This window comes from Canis lupus, chromosome 7 (genome assembly GCF_003254725.2).
Source record: "Canis lupus dingo isolate Sandy chromosome 7, ASM325472v2, whole genome shotgun sequence".
Classification (NCBI taxonomy): domain Eukaryota; kingdom Metazoa; phylum Chordata; class Mammalia; order Carnivora; family Canidae; genus Canis; species Canis lupus.
Genome location: NC_064249.1, coordinates 6,808,206 through 6,823,919, shown reverse-complemented (window position 1 = coordinate 6,823,919; position 15,714 = coordinate 6,808,206). Strand labels below are relative to the sequence as shown.

Sequence of the window (15,714 nt, the reverse complement as noted above, 5' to 3'; positions counted from 1 at the left end):
AATTAGGATTCTCATATTTAATACAACATTGAACAAGATTAACTTGTCCCTGGCCTTTGGAGCTGACAGATTTTTAGAAATGAAAATTAAATAAACACTATAATGTAGGATAATGAATGTTATGGCAGTGAAAAGATGGAGAAATGGGAGCAGAGAGTGGGATGACCTATAGCTAATCCAGGAGCTAGGGAAATCCTGTCAGAAAAAGTGCTATTCATGGTGAGACTTGAAAGATGCCATATTCATCAGCTACGGCTACCATGATAAAGTACTACTCACTGGGTAGTTTAACCAGAGATTTATTCTTCACCGTCTGAAACTGGAAGTCCCAGATCAAGGTATCAGTAGGGTTGGTTTAATTCTGAGGCCTCTCTCCTGGACTTGCAGATGGCTGTCTCCTTGCTGTATCCTCATATGGTCTTTCTTGCATGTGTACGTATGTTTATGACTTGATCTACTCTTCTTATAAGGACATCAGTCATATTGGATTAGGGCCCATCTGTATGACCTCATTTTACCAGAATTATCTTGTAAAGACCCTAACTCCAAATACAGCTACATTCTGAGGTTCTGGGTGTTAGGGCTTCAACATATGAATTTGGTCAAGGGGACACCATGCAGCCCATAACAGATGGGTAAGAGTTGGCCAGTTGAAGGATTAGGGTGAGTTCAGGTACTGTATCTGGTCCAATGATGACAGGTTAGTCAAAAAATGAGAAAGTAGCTCAAATTTCTAAGGGATACAGTACTAAAGCTATTCAGGGGAGGATTCAGATCACAGCCTAACAGTAGTGCTTTGAGTGCAGATTTGGAACTTAAGGTATTAAAAATAAAATTATGGAGTGTAGGAAGCAGCAGCATACCTTGGCTCTCTAGAGATGGAAGAAGACTGACTGCAGCTGTCGTTAGTGGTCCTGGAGCCTGCATGGGGCTCCTGTGCTTTCTAACAAATCCCAGGAGAGTCTTTAAGAGTAAAGTTTGGCCCCAGAAGTCAGATCACAAGAAACCTGGTCATGTGCAGAGACTAAAGATCAATGGGTGAGAGATCAATCTGAATAAATGATCTATTAATACATACAACAGTTTCCCAGCAATTAATCTCCAAGAGGATGACAGCCCGCCAGTTACAGTGAACTGCTGATGGTGATTGACATAATGGGATCGTCTGCAGCTGCCAGGCTGCTGAGTTAGTGATATTCACATTTATTTTCCTGCTTGGATGGAGTGGTTTCTGGGACAGCTCTGGAGTTTGGGGCTAAAAGCATATTGCTCAGGAGACCAAAATTGCGTCTTCCAAAGAATGTGTACATGAGCATATCCAGGACCAATGCCTGGTCTACTAGAAGAGAGAGGAGATTTTTTTTCTCTCCCAAGTGATTAGCTAGACCTTCATATTATGGAATTGGGTAGAGGGATCTGGGGACACCTGCTCAGAAACCAGGAAAATTACTACATGTTTGAGGGCTACCATTGTGAAAGGGAAGATTTGCACATCCATGAGAAATATGTGCTTCTGGGTATTATTTTTTCCTTTGGCTGGGTCAGAAGAATACTACAAGTGAACCGTATGCTTCCTAAATGCAATCCTCCATACTTTTGGTCTTCTAAATCTAGAATTTTAAATGTCTAGTAAATCTCAATTTATTCTTTAAAGTCCATCTCATCACCCCATAACCTCCTCTAAAAGATCTTTTCCAGATACTTTCCGTGCTACTCCCAAAACCACCCACCTTATTCCATCATCTTAGTCCAAGTCACCATTATCACCACTCGCAATACTTCAAGAACTTCCTACCTGCTCTCCCTGTTTATACTCTTACCTTCTACAGTCTAGTCTCCATACAACAACCCAAAGGAAGTGTTTGGAGTATAGATCCATGCATACTACTGTAATTGCACTCAGAGTAAAATTCAGTCTAACACTTACCATGGCCCATATGGCCCTACATGAGCTGGCTCCCAGTAGTGCTATGCCTTCGCCTCTTGTCAAGCTCTCCTGAGCTCCTGCTGCACCAAAAAGAAGTCATATCTGTCCATTCCATGGAGCCTCCCATTTGCTGTCCTCCCTCCCTATATAGCCTTCTTATCTCAACTCCCACAGATCAGATCTTCCCATAATTGGTTCCTCATCATTTGAACTTCAGCTCCTCAGAGAGGCCTGTTTAGACCAACCCACAAGTAGCTCCCACTCTCCCATCACCAGTCACTATCATATCATCCTTTTTATGCTTCTTTTTAATGTCCCTTCACAACACTCATCACAATCCGGACTCACATACACACATGCGCACATATATATACACATACATATATATGCATATATACAAATATAATATACATATATATACATATATAATATATTTTTAAGTTGCTCATTACATGTTTCTCACCACCAGAAGGTAAGCTCCTTGAAGATAGAAAGCTGAATGAGGTGGTTGTGAGAAACAAAGGTGAGACACAACAGATCCTGCTCTTTTCTTAAAAGGAAGAAGCTATTCTTGCTTCTGGTATTATTTGCACTTCCCAGCTGGCAGAAGAGTATAAGGCGTGTAGCAAGTGTTTAAGTATTGTTAGAATAAATGAATGAATGGCATAATCAATCGTTCATTCCTTTGAATTTCCGTAGTATTCTATTCCCATCTCTATAAAGACATTCACCACATTGTAGAGTAGGGATTTGTCAGGATCTCTTTCTCTCATCCTTGATTATGAGCTCCTTAAAGAGAGGATTGTGTATCATGAAATGATGTGTGCTAATGCAGAGAATGCGGCATTATCTGTGTAGTCAGTACTTCTCTAACTTTAACCAGTGCACAAATCACCTAGGGGATCTTGTTAAAATGCAGTTTCTTATTCATATCAGAATCAGAGGGGGAGGACTCAAGAGTTTACATTTCTAGCAGGCTTCTAAATGAAGTCGATGCTGCTGGTATTTGGCATATTTTGAGTGGAAAGGCATATATTAGTGGATGCTTCAAAACATTGTGGGGTTTTTTTTTCTTCCCTTTGTATTTGCTATAGAGCCTTTTATAGCACCCGGATGTAAAATACATGTTAAATTAGTATATATTAAGTGAATGAATAAATGAACGAGCAAGTCCAATAGGCTCAAATTTAAAGAAATGCTACAGAGTCATAAAGAGTCAAGCAATCTGCTCACTGAAGGCCTCACAACTTGGCCGAGTCTGGTCTAGAACCCTAGCCTCTAGCACTTTCTATACTGAGTCACAAGTTCCTCCTTCCAGCTCTTTCCGAAGATTGGAGTTTAGATATTCAAGGATGTTAAGGATGAGGGCAGAGTGGCTCCCTATCTCATAATAAATGTCAAAGAAAGCTGGAGGAGCCCCGAGAGAGGAAGAGGTCCATTGGGTGGTAACTACCTGAAGCATTCTTAGCACTGCAGGCTGTCAGCTTTCTCATGGCCCGTCCATGTTGAAGGATCATCATCCAAGACACCTTTCTGTGCCAGGAGAGCAGACAGGAATTTCTTCTTGGCGAAATCTGTCACACTTACAGATAACATAAGCCAGATGCTGAGAGGGGTCCCACTGAGATCTGTGAGGGAAAATACATAGTTTTAGGGAGCTACAAAGGAAAATTTCCATGACCTGGGATTGTGGGGGTGACAAGCAGAACCAAGAGAGGGAAGGCTGCCATCTTTCCAAGAAGCTTGCAAAGGAGGGACTGTACTCACAGTACAGTCTGGTTCAGCCTCTGCTCCAAATGAGCTCAGAAGTAGTTCCCCCAGGCAGATGGGTCCTTAAGTCACAGCCCACCTGACAGCACTGGAGCCCTCTGGGACTCTTCACACAGTAGCACACACTATGCACTTGGACCATGGCATCTACTCAAGAAGAGTCGATGTCTGACAACAGACAGCTGAGCACAAAGAATAGCCCAGGAAACAGATGTGCCTTGCTCCCCCGGCAGCAGCATGGGAGAGGCTATGGAACACACAGAAGGAGCAGATGTTGCCAAAAAACTGACCCAACTTGGAAACTTTTTCCAGACTCTTACCTTTCATCATTATTTCCACCCGTGTTGGTCCTGAAAACCAGGGGGTTTTGCCTTGGTCCTTGCAATCAGTCATTTAGAGCGGCATGGGGCCAAGCTTGCAAGGAACGCTCAGGAATCAACCAGTTTTCCAGACTCTGAAGAATTGTATGGTTCACTCTTTCCCAGATGACCCTTAGCACTTAGGAAATTTGAAAGATTCAAAGCATTGACATAAAGAGAGTGTTCGCCAGCTGTTTTGCACCTTCGCTGTGAGCAGAAGCAAAAGTGCAAGCTGCCCATTGCACCTTTCCGTCCGATAGACAGACGTACTCTCCTGACTGTGGATAGTGGATACGTGAGAGCTTCAGATGCGAGCTCCTTTTCTGCAGACTGACCACCTGCTATTCGAAATGTGGTTCAGAAACAGCAGCAGCACCTGAGAGAGTGGTGAAAATGCAGGATCCCAGGCCCCCCGTCCAGCCCCAGATGTGCCTCTGCCTGGGGTCGTAGCTCCAATCCTGGCCAAGGGCGAGGCGATGGATTAATGGGGAATCACCTTCCCTGGGATTTTCTCCTGCTGCGCTGCTTAGGGAGGGGCCCCCGACTGCTGTGCAAGAACAGAGCCTGCACTCCTGCTTTCTCCCAAGGATGTAGCAGGTTTTCATCCTTAGGCACAGAAAACAGCCAAGTGACATAAGCTCAGATTTTTCTCCATGAATCAAAGATAGAACCAAGGGCAGCCCCGGTGGCTCAGTGGTTTAGCACTGCCTTCAGCCCAGGGTGTGATCCTGGAGACCCGGGATCGAGTCCTACATCGGGCTCCCTGCATGGAGCCTGCTTCTCCCTCTGCCTGCGTCTCTGCCTCTCTCTCTCTCTGTGTCTCTCATAAATAAATAAATAAATAAATAAATAAATAAATAAATAAATAAATCTTTAAAAAATATTAAAAAAACAAAAACAAAGATAGAACCAAGAGCGGCTTCTTGCTTTTTAGGAAAGAGCAGGATCCATCGTGCCCTGGCTTGCTTTCTAACAACCATCTCACACAGCTCGATGCTCATAGCTTCCCCTTTTCTTCCTCCCACTTCCTTGACCCGGGAAAGTTGCTGGCAAGGAAATCTGGCTCATCAGGGCAAAGGGGGTGTCTGTGTGTCTGAAGGTTTGGTCGAGTGGTTCAGACCAGGCAGCCGTGCTCTCCGTCTCCATCTCTCCAGACGGCTTTGAGATCCTGGTCCACCCTTGCCATTTGCTCCGTCGCTCTGCGCCCTGCCTGAGGCCTCTCCGTGGCTCCGCTCGGCTGTGAGTGCACCCCACTGTCCCTGTGAGAGCTTACTCCCCTCCTCCTCTCTAGCTTTAACCCCTCTTTGCCTGGCTGCACACACCACGCCTTCTCTCCTCGGGGAACCAGTGATGGCAGATGGCTGCTTGGTGTTTGAGACATCTTCACAGGTGAGTGAATATGCCCCAACCTGGAAACGGTCCCATTGGCTGCCCCTTCGTGGACTGAGAATATATACCCCTGGAGGCTACGTAGTGTCATAAGAACCCATCGGGCAGGAGAACCTGGCTGGAGTTCAAATCCCAGCACTGCTGTTTAAAATGTGTGTGACCTTGAGCAACCATTGGATGTAATATTTGTGTTTAAATTCCTCAGCTGGGAATTGAGGATAATCATATCCACTTCCTAGCCTGGTACTTGGCACAAAACCCCATTGGTTTTCCTAGGCTTCCTCTCCTTGCACAAAATCTCTCTTGGCTGACTGAGTGCCTGGTACCAGATTATTTCCCTGTCGCTGGTGCTGGGTGTACAGACTACCTGTCATACCCTTTAACCTTCACTCTTTTGCTCCAAAGACAAGTGGTCAGGACATCTGGGGCCTCCTAGAACTGGCCTGTCCCTATCTGTGTACAGTCATTCTGGAAATGTTAACCCTTCTCAGATGAAAGAATTCACTATTGCCACTGTCAGAAGCTTTGGGACAGCAAGGACTCCCAGGAGCCCAGGGCACGCATCCACCTGTCCATGTCCAGGTGTTTCATTCAGGTGGCCTTATCCTGTGTGCGAGTTTTAGCCACTCTGCAATGCCTTCATTGCTATAAAAACAAACAAAAAACATTTTTGAACAGATCAATTAAAATTTAATGAACTTTCTACAATTAATAACCAAATAGTTACTGTGATCTTTTAATTAAAGATTAATTTTGGAAAAAATGAAAATCGTAAGAATAGTTATATAACAGTTTCTATCCTCGGGTAGTCTTTGACTTGATGTTCTCAGGAGATATGAACTCCACATAACAGTTTTATTAGTTCTTATTAAAGCTTTGATACATGTACTTCAAAGGACTGGCCATCCTCCTTTTCATTTGAAGTATAGGAATCTTCTCTGGCATCTGGGCTGCTTGGAGCCACTGCTGCCTTCTATAGGTCTCGGAGCCAAGATCCTAGAAGAAAGAGATGTTTCTGACAAACCCAATCTTCCCTAAGCCTGTTCTCCTTTTCTCAGTCTGCTCCCACAGAGTGACAGGAAGGAGAAGGGGAGGCAATGTGACCAGGGACCCCCATAATTAGTGCCCTGCCCCACTTAGGAATTAGTAAAGGGTACATGGCCTGGAGACCAGATTGTAATCCTGGAGTTGGAAATCATCATGAAGATTCCCTTGCCCACCCACCCATTCTGTGCTAGAATCTTCTCAAGCATCCTGATCCTTAGGGGGTCACCTAGCTTCTGTTTTTAAGCCTGTCAATGAGATTTGGTTAACTCAGGAGTCGGCCTCCCCTGCATATAGATACCACTTTTTTACAATCTTTTTTACATTGAGGCACTCTCCAATTCCTCATCTCCAGTCATAGGCCCCAGCGCTGCCTTCTGGAACACTGCAGAATAATCCAATCCATCTTTTCCATGAGACTCACATGTCTAAACCCGGTTGTTATTATTTCCCCAAGTGTTCCCTTCCTAAATGCATCACCAACTTTCTCAATCAATCTTCTGTAGACAAGACGTCCAGACACTGTTCAGAGTGTTTTGGTTTCCATTCTTCTCTTTGTTAGTGTTCTTCCCAAACAGAGAGTCCAGAACTGACCACAGTGCTCTAAGGGACCTCTGGCTAGGAGAGATGAGGATAATTTGCTCTGTAGGTAGAACCCTCTCATTATTCATATATAAATAAATGACGTGGTACTTAAAGCTTATATATGTGTGACTATATATATTTTATATATTGCATATTTATATAAACATCCATCATATATACAAAGCCTGGTAAAGTCTATCATCAGCCAAACCCCTCCCAGATATTTCTTTGGTGCACTACACTCAAACCCATCCGTCCTCATTCTCTGTTTGTGAAATTAAGCTTTCTTTCAGACCTAAAACCCAGAATCCACTTTTATCTTTGTCAAATTTATCTTGTTCGTTTCAACCCATCTTTCCAGATACCAAGATCTTTTGAAATTTGTTTATATCATTTGTCATATCAGTTGACCTCTGCTTCATGTCATCACAAATTCGATAAGCACATGCTCAATATTTCATTCAAGTCATTGATAAATACTTAGAACATGACAGGGGTAGACGAAGCCCTTTAAGTTGCTGCCTGGAGACCTCCCTCCCTATGGCTATCGTTCTAGAGATCAACTCTCTCTTGAATGGTGTTGCTCTATCAGCTGCAAATCCACGCACAGCCTGGATTTTCTAGGTCACAGGGAACTCTGTCTCCAGCCTTAGTCTATTCTTTTTTTTTTCTTAGTCTATTCTTATTCTGTGTGTCTACACTACCTATCCTACCATTACCATCCCTGTCTGAGAGTCTAATAAAGATGTCAAACAAGGAACTAAGGTTATTTGGCATGACTTACTTCTAGGAAATCGTGGATGTTTCTGGTGACCACCTCTTTATTTCTTCTGTGATCACAGACCATCCACTTAATAATATGCTCTAGCATTCTTCCAACAGTGAGCAATAGATCACTTGCCTATAGTTTTTATAATTCACATTTTCCCCTTTGTAAAACTGAGGACAGTATTTTCCTATTAATCCATTTCTTCATATGATAGTGTCAAGACGGCCCAAAAGTGTATTCCTGCACATTAAATTCAGGGTCCAAGGAATTGTCTGCATTTTTAAAACAGATTACTGAGCCAGACCGAGAAGCGGAGCCTGAGCCTCAAAGAATTCTCCTGAACACCTTAAGGATTTACCATCAAGGCCCGGCTAGCTGTTAGAAGATGGAGGATAAAGGTAAGTCTTAGTTTTCTCATCCGTACAATGATGGGATCTATTCTAGTTCAAAGTTTTAGTGATTTAAGAGGTTAGCTGCCAAGGATGACCAGATAGGTGGCTGGATTTACCTACAAGGATCTGATTCCTCTCCCCACCTCTTTTGGAGGCTTTCAATAGCTATGAAATGTTTATATGTCTTCTGGACACAAGCATCCACACAAACACACACACACACACACACACACACACGTCAGCGTCCACAATCATTAACTGTTTTTCCTTCTGGTATGTGCATTTGATGAGAATAAAATCTGCTGTTTGAACATTATTTCTATGTTATAATGAATCTGCTTTAGGAACAGCTTGTTACAGAGTCATCTGTCAAGAATGTATTACTAATGCCATTTAAGACATTCTTTGTAATATGTTACTAGAGAACAGCACTGGGTCTAGATAACATTTATTAAATATTAGAAACATTGTCAAATAACTTCTCAAGTAAAGTTTGAGGGGCTTGTGTGTTAAGAGCCATGTAGATTTTTAAGGAGAATAATGAACTCCAATATGAACAGAAATATTTGTGATATTATGTCAAATCCAACATACTCAATTTATGTTCCCTGAGACATTCCAGGGAATATCTATTTATCCAAAGAGAACTGTAGTAAGCAAAACAGAGGGAGGCCAGAAAGAAATGCACACACACACACACACACACACACACATGCACACACACACACAGTATCAGCAGTACCAAAAGGCTGCTGCCAAACAGAAGATTAAGAAAAAGGGTGTAAAATTTACCCCAAAAGGCTAGGAGTAACCTTCTCTAGCCCATTACAAAGTAGATTGGGATATCTATTTTACCTTTACTTCCTTAGATCTAGGTGGAGAGATCTAAACATGGTTCTCCATCCTCACGCACTCATGGGACATTTCTAACCTACACATGCCTAAGCCAAAACCTAGGTAGGCCTACCTTCCTGGTAGAATTTAATTCCTAAGCATGTTAATTTTGAAAAATCTCTAAATAAACCTCCGGTAGGTTGTTAGGAATCCCTTTGCCATAGCTGCTGCTGTTTTTGATAAATACCCAACGAATATTTAATGCATAAAAACACTTCATTGCACTGAAAGTCAGTATGATGGAGTAGTTGAGTATATAAGCCCTAAAGTCAAAATCCTTGGGTTCAAAAATGTCAACTACCTTCAAGCATCTCTACATCTGTTTCCTCTGCTATGAAACAGGGCTGTGAATCCCATTTCCATGGAGAGCAAATGAGGTAATACACATAAAGGACTGTTTTGTTTTGTTTTGTTTTTGGTGAGCATTCAAAAGTGGAAAATTATCTTAAAATTATCTTTTTTTTCAAGATTTTATTCATGAGACACACAGAGAGAAGCAGAGACACAGGCAGAGGGAAAAGCAGGCTCCCCAATGAGCAGGGAGCCCGATGCAGGACTCGATCCCAGGACCCTGGGATCACGCCCTGAGTCGAAGGCAGATGTTCAACCACTGAGCCACTCAGGTGTTCCAAAAGTGAAAGTTATCTTAAGCAAATATACTCTTAATTCCAGGATCTTGGTTGGGACATGCAGCTGTGTTTTCTGGTGAAACTATGGCCTGCTTCACCATGCACTGCCTTGCATTTGATTTTTTTCCTGCCCTGCCTTGGTTCCTTTTTACCTCCATCTTGCTTCACTCAGATTGCCTCTTCCACTTACACACAATAAAGCATTTGCCATAAATTTTGCCTCCAGCCTCATTTTCCAGGGCACTACACAAAGACTCTAGGATTACCAAGGCAATAACCAGATGAGCTGGCAAAGAATGTTATTATGCTTTTGCATTGAAAACATAAATACTCATCGTCTAAATCAGAACGATTATCAAAGGTGATGATAAGCTGCAATGGTCTGCCTTGGACTTGAGGGTTAGAGTAGGTGCTGATCTAGAGAATAGACTCCACTTCCATGCCCCTTCCCCCACATTCCCGATGAAAACTGCCAGAGGAAAAGTTCCCTTCAAGTTCAAAAAGACTTTTTTCCCTGATAACAGCCCTGGAGGTGACCCATGGGAATGGGGCTGGATTCAGGATTCAGGCAAGCCTCAGGGACTCTAGAGGCCTCCCCTGTGGGACAAATCTACTTGGGAAGAGCCTGAGAAGCTCCAGAACTTGAAGGCCGACTTCAATCCCCAGGTACTCCTAAGGTCCTAGGATCCAAGATCCATTTAGGAGAGAGAGCCCATGGGAGACTAGGACTCTGAATAGCTGAACCTCTTTTTTTTTTTTTTTTTTTGCATAGCTGCACCTCTTGATCCAAGGTCTCAATTAGATGGATTCTCTCTACCATCAACTCACTGTAAAGCAATGACTATTTCCACAGGTCCTGCCCATCTTCCTGAAACAGGCTCAGGAGCTGGAGAGTGAGAGTCTTCACTAGATGAACCTTTTTACCTGAGGGAGAGAGCAATGGAAACAGGGGCTGACTTGTAGGTAAAATGTGTCCTGCAAAATCACGGGACCCTACAGAGAAGAAGTCTATCATCCAAATATTTGTCTAAGCATCATCATGATTAAACTTACTAAGTATGTGGGGTTCCAAAGAGAAATCGAGAGGAAAGGCCACAGTTCCTGGAGTTAGTTGTCTTGGGTGAAAGCCCTCAACCTTCTGGGTGGGAGCAGGAGGATGCAAACACCAGTAGCAAGAATCAGCTCTCTTTCGGCCTGCCTCCCCAGGGGGCCCCAGGCAGGGATTCTTACCACCTCCTCCTGCCAGGCCTAGACCAGCCTGCCCTGTTCCCGCCCACACAGAGAGGGGATGAGGGCAGGTATCAAGGCCAAAGATTGCCTCAGCAACCAGAGTCCTTATTACTGACATCACACACACACAACCCTGCTTTTCCTTCCTAAGTTTCCATCTCTGAGCTTTAGCATATCCACGGGTTTTTAACATTTTGCCCGAGATTTAAAATTTTTCTCTTTCCTGTACCTTTTGCATCTTTTTTCATATGATTGGATCTGGCCGTCTGCTCACTTGCTGCTGTGTTTTGCCAGGTATAACCTGACTTTGGCTGACCCACCTGACCTGACAGCCTTCTCCTGCCAGGTATCAGTGTCTGAATTTCGGCTCCAACCCTATGCTCCCCAAACTCTACACACACACACACACACACACACACACACACACACACACACCGCATTCCAGAATGATAAATGACCCATTTAATGACAGACTTTTAAAAGAGATAAAAACTGTCTAATTCTATTCAGGAGTTTCCAAGCTCGATCTACTATCCCCATCATAGCATAGAGTCCAAATGAATCACAGAGACAGCCCAGTGATACTCCGCGTAGCTCAGCACATAAGTCCTTCGGTGAGAGAAGACCTAAGCAACGCTCCATGACCCTGCTGGTGTCAAGCTGATTTATCACCATCTGCTTCTACTCTGTTACCCAAACATCAGGAGCTCAAAAGCCCCATTTTTGCCATTGACAATAAAGGGAAAGAGAAGTGATGCTGGGAAGTGGATGAACTCAGAAAGAGGAAAACAAATCAAAGCTGTCTGCAGGTCTCCATCTGCGCCAGACCCACTCTCTACCTGTGTCTCGGCCCAACTGCTGCCGTGGGCGGATCGTCACTAAGGAGGCAAAAAGTTGTTTCCAGAGCCACCAAATTCACATTACTTAAGCAAGATTGAACTGTTTAAAATTTCAGTGTTGTCCGCCAAAAAAATAATAATAGGAAGTTGTATAGAGCAGAATGTGCTGACAGCAGTAATGTTTCGGTAATAATTCATGTGTAGTAGATGATGCTCTGGAAGTCCGCCCAGCAGGCTAATGTAGATTGGGGATGCTCTCCTACTGATGGCCAAACGATTGATTGGCATTTCTGCTCCATCATGAAATCAGCTCACAAATGAAGTGGAGGAACAAGGGAATGAAGGAGAACCAGTAAGCAAGTTTGGGTTAAGAGACCAAAGTATCACTTTCAAGCTCAGTGTCCAATCTCAGCCAACTCCCTGGTTTTCTGCTATAATTTCTAAAGAAAAAAAAAAGCAAATCATCTAATAAAAATGACATTTCCCTATTCATTCTGTTTTCTACTTGGAACCAGCTCTCCCTCCTAAAGAAATTAGCTGCTCCTTTCCAATTGTTCTGCTAATAAGATCCATACAACCAATTAATTCTTCTTTTGGTGCCCAGAGGACTGAGTGGTTATCATCTGCTTCTGTTCTCATTGGTAAATGTACCATCAACTCTTAATGTCAGTGAATAGGCAACATGTTTCTCTCTTTCTCCAGGCTCTATTCACCCTGCCATCTAGGTGGCTTTAGGGTCTCCTGTGCCCCTGAGTCAGAAAAGGAAAAATCACTTCTGAATTATGATCTATGGAACATAGGTAAGAAAATATGCCTCCTTCTGACTGTATTAATGCATAACAAAGCAAAATGGAAATACACTTTTAAATTGTATACATTAAGTTTCCTGGATTTAATGTGGATCATTAAAAGACTTCCAAGTAGATATCCTCAGTATTTTGTGATTGAAGGGTAGGAACTACAGAAAATTTCCAAAGGGCTTACTAAGTGCCAAGCAACTGTAACGTGAGTAGGCCGTTGTGTTACATCCTAAGTGCACCGAGTATACACTGGGCTCGAAAAATAAATTTAAAAAGTGAATGTAAAATATCTTGTTGACAACTTTTGTATTGACTCAGCATTGAAACGATATTTTAGAAATATTAGGTCAAATAAAATATACAATTAAAATTAATTTTACCTATTTCTTTGATTTTTTTTTAATATGGCCTAGGTTCAAACCTCTATTTCCTGTAAGTGCCTCAAGCTCCTGGGCTGCTGGTCTTCCTCTGGGAGGCAATATGGCAGAAATACCCAGAGAACCAGGTCAACCTGGGTTCAAGCCCAGCTCTACTCTTTATGAGCTATTTCTTCTTAAGTTATTCACTTACTCTAGTCCTTAGTTTTTTCATCCATAAGTTAATAATAATTAATTTGCAAGATAGCTATAAAGATTAAATAAAAGGATATATGTAAAACAGTTATTACCATGCCTGGGATATAGTAGGTATTCAGTAAATTAGGACTGTTGTTGCTATCTGTCAAAAGAAGTGGTTAAACAGTTGATGGCTAATGGCTCCGTAAATCTGTTACTGAATAATTGCATGCCACTTACCGTGAGGTGGTCATTCCAAATCAAATTATGGATACAGAGGAAGCTTTTTAACAATTGCTGGCTACTCTGTTGATGTATTTTCTGTGTGGATTTAAAATATTCTCTGGGATTGTTTTAGATCTTTTTGAATAGAGATATGAAAACATCCTCAGATCTAATTCCTTCTGCTCCCTGTTCCATGTCTGGACACTGTGACTCATCTTAGGGGACCATTCATATCCAATCCTGAGGATGAGAATCTCCCACCAGCTGATGTGTTGACCACATCACCCGTGGAGCCCAGGGCTCAGTGTGTGCTAGAGAACCAGCGGTGAAGACGTCCATCCTCACCTCCCTTCAAGGACCTAGCTGGCTGAACCTTTGAGGGCAACACTCAAAAGATTGATGGAAGTAAATCTAGCCATGTAAATAAAACTAAACAGAAGGCATCTTCTTTACCTCTTCACTTCTCATTGGCTTGTTTAACTTTGGCTCCAGGACTTGATATGATCCAGCCCATGACTGCCTCATCAGCGGTATTTTCATACATGGTCCTCCCTCCTTCATTCTGCTCCAGGCAAGTTGGTCTTAATTCAGCCCTCCAACACACCAAGGTGTTTCCAGCCTCAGGGCCTTGGTATATGATGTCCTCTTTCCCCAAATTTTACTCAACTAATTCCTATTCATCCTTCAGGTCTCTGCTCTCATGTCACTTCTGCAGAAGGATTTTTCCTCATATTTTATTCTAACATCATCTTCCTGCCCCTTACGGTCCTGATCACAATTTTACTCTTTCTTTCACTCTCGGGATCATAACTCTCTTGGTTATTTGCTGCATTCCCAGCACCTCACACATGATGTGTACACAGCCACATTTGTTTAGTCAATGCACAAATAGATAAAGAAGCATTGGCTGTCCAAACTGGAATTTATTACTCATCCTCCTTTCTACCACCCGTGTATTCTGATTTCTTTCCTTTCCCACTCCAGATCCTCATGTCAAGAACTTCCTCTCTTTGGTGATTCTTCAACAAGTTCCGCACTCAACCTGCAAATTGAAATCGGTGAATTGCTCTATGGCCTGATGATGCAGCCAAGAAAGAGTTACATATGATTCATCAATGCCCAAGAATAATGTAAATAATAAAAATAGCTAATAGTTTTAGCATTTGGAATGTGCCCACCAATGTACGATGATTACTGGGCATACTATCTCGTGTGTCCTTCATAATAGTCTTACAAGATAGAGACTTTAATTGTCTTCATTTTACAGATGAGCAAACGGAGACCTAGATTAGGCCATTCGTTTGAGGCCATACAGCAGTTTGTTGCCAAGAGGAGACTGGACACAAACAATCTGATTCCAACCCTTATGCACCTCATGTCTGGAGTTCACTCTTCCTAGCTTCAGAGACCAGCTTGGTCAGTTAGCTCCTTTCTGACCTAAGCTCCACTCTGCTTCCTGCCCAATCTACCTAAACTCCTTTAAGGGGTAACATCTTGATGGCAATTTCCAAAAACCACTCCAAATTCAAGTGGAAGTTATTTTTTCCTCAATGTTCTGTTCTGGAAAAAGATTGACCAGGCTCTCTGGTTCTCAAATCTAGCATTTTCTTAACTTAATTTCTATAACTCTTTAAAACGACAACAACAACAAAAACAAAAACCTAAAAAAAAAAAAAAACCACCAGTCTCTCTCTGGTTTTCACATTTAGCATTTTACTACCTAGATTTCTGTAACTCTTAAAAAAAAAAAAAAAAAGAACACCCACCACTAACAACAAAAAGAAATGAAGGTCACTGTGACTTTTGAATTTAATGGGGAAGGTCAGGGAGGAGGGAAAGGAAATAAAACAACATTTATTTAGTCCCCTCTGTGTGTCAGCCATTCTTCAGTTTCACGCGTCATCTCATCCAATCGCCTAATAGCCCATTGGGTGGTTATTAGTATCCTCCTAATATACAAGATCTCTATCTTCAAGATAACACAGAGTCTCAGAGAAATTAAGCAATTTGCCCAAGGTCACACAGCTCCTACGTCTTAGACTGAAAATGTCATATCTATTTTTCTTTGGTTCCCAAGTCATGCTTTTCCCTTTATATATGTCATGCCCATAACCCCTGACCTTCCTGGTTTATCTAATAAGCCTCCTCACATCCCATTTCTCAGTTTCTGTTTCTTATCCCTGTTCTTATGTAGGTTCTCTCCTCAGACATCTTCCTCTGGACACTGGGTTCTAGTTCCTCTCCCACCCCTCACAAGAAAACATTTCTTTTCCCCCCTTTCTTTTCTAGAGCAATGGTTTGCCCAATG

At 42.5% G+C, this 15,714-nt stretch overlaps 1 long non-coding RNA gene across 1 annotated transcript in view; it reads right to left on the bottom strand.

Moving 5' to 3' along the window:
• Positions 1-15,714, bottom strand: part of LOC112648554 (uncharacterized) — a 55,865-nt gene that overhangs the window by 8,868 nt on the left and 31,283 nt on the right. The window contains exon 4 of the long non-coding RNA XR_003129127.3: positions 3,381-3,555. This is a non-coding gene — a long non-coding RNA (uncharacterized LOC112648554). The remainder of the gene's footprint in view (positions 1-3,380; positions 3,556-15,714) is intronic.